The 1,262-nt window shown below is 34.0% G+C and overlaps 1 long non-coding RNA gene across 1 annotated transcript; it reads right to left on the bottom strand.

Moving 5' to 3' along the window:
* Positions 1-3: 3 nt before the first annotated feature.
* LOC108357227 (uncharacterized) lies at positions 4-534 on the bottom strand. Its single transcript, XR_001846641.1, has 2 exons — positions 350-534; positions 4-143 (listed from the first exon to the last, which is right to left on the bottom strand). It is a non-coding gene; the product is annotated as an uncharacterized LOC108357227 (long non-coding RNA).
* Positions 535-1,262: the final 728 nt, after the last annotated feature.

Below are 1,262 nucleotides of genomic sequence, written 5' to 3'. Positions count from 1 at the left end.
TTCTTGGCGTTTGCTACAGTGCACAGAAATTGTCTCGCAATAATATCCACAGGTTCAGGCAGAATGCAAATCCACGCAATTAATTACGGACATCAGTTTTGTAGTATTGCGTTGCTCGAAACTTCCGATTAGTACTAAATTTGCTGCAACAAAAGAAGGGCGATTAAATGCGTAAACAAGAAGATGGGCGGAGAAATGCAGGCAACAGTGATTTTTCGTGCTGCAGAATTATCACCCTCGTATATGGACTTTTATTGTCTTATATATATATATATTCTGCATAAAAGAGAGTTTTTAATGATTTATTATCCGCAACAATTGATTTCAAATAATTTGCTTATTTACTAACCACTTTTATCTTTGCAACAATAAATATATCTATGGAAAATGATATCAATTAATCGCCTATTTTCCTGAAAAGATTAGCTGACTGGCTGGAACTAGGAATGTCGAAAAAACATCAATGCATCGAAAATATCGATGTCGCTCCGATGCATCGAAATTTTTCCACTCGATGTATAAATAGTCGATGTATCGATGCATCGATGTTTTTTTAAAACTGACGTGCATTGAATCGTCTAGAATGCATTTTACAAATGAATTGTACAATTGTACAAGAGAGGTAACTTTGACAAAACAATTCAAATGGCTATAAAAAATTCCGTTGGAAACATTACAACTCAGTTGCAGTAATTTATATCTAACTTTGTACGATTTTGCTAATAACATCGTTGTGAAACATCATCTGAAAAATCTTATGCAAATCGATGCATCGATGTATGGCCTTTGATGCATCAAAAAGTATCGATGTACATTTCAATGCATCGAATCAAAGAAAAAGTCGATGTATTTTAGGCGCTGACATCTCTAGCTAGATCTAGAGTGCAGAGTTGATTTCGTTAGTGTTGCCGTACCATTTTCAATACAACTAAGGAGCCAAATACACCACGCAAGTAGTTTTTCAAACATGACGAAATTTCCATTTACAGGTCTATTCTGCACGTTACCGAAGATTTTGTAACCGGAAAATTGTATTACCAAAAAGTATTANTGTTAAATTCAGAGGTTAGATCCCACGCCCAAAGTCTCAAAACGCATGTATTGTTGTGTAACGTTTGAAATATCTGCGGATTCATTTTATTCCTTGAGTTTAGCTTCAATTTTCAATTTGTACTTACTTTAGTGTTTAGAAGGATCTATTCAGCTTTACTTAAAAGAATTCGATTTATATAATATTAAACAAGTTGAAGAAGTCTAGTCTC

Source organism: Rhagoletis zephyria, unplaced genomic scaffold (genome assembly GCF_001687245.7).
Source record: "Rhagoletis zephyria isolate East Lansing unplaced genomic scaffold, Rhagoletis_zephyria_1.1 Rzeph_scaffold_72793, whole genome shotgun sequence".
Lineage (NCBI taxonomy): Eukaryota > Metazoa > Arthropoda > Insecta > Diptera > Tephritidae > Rhagoletis > Rhagoletis zephyria.
The sequence above is the reverse complement of the archived record's forward strand: the minus strand, read 5'-3'. Positions and strand labels throughout refer to the sequence as shown.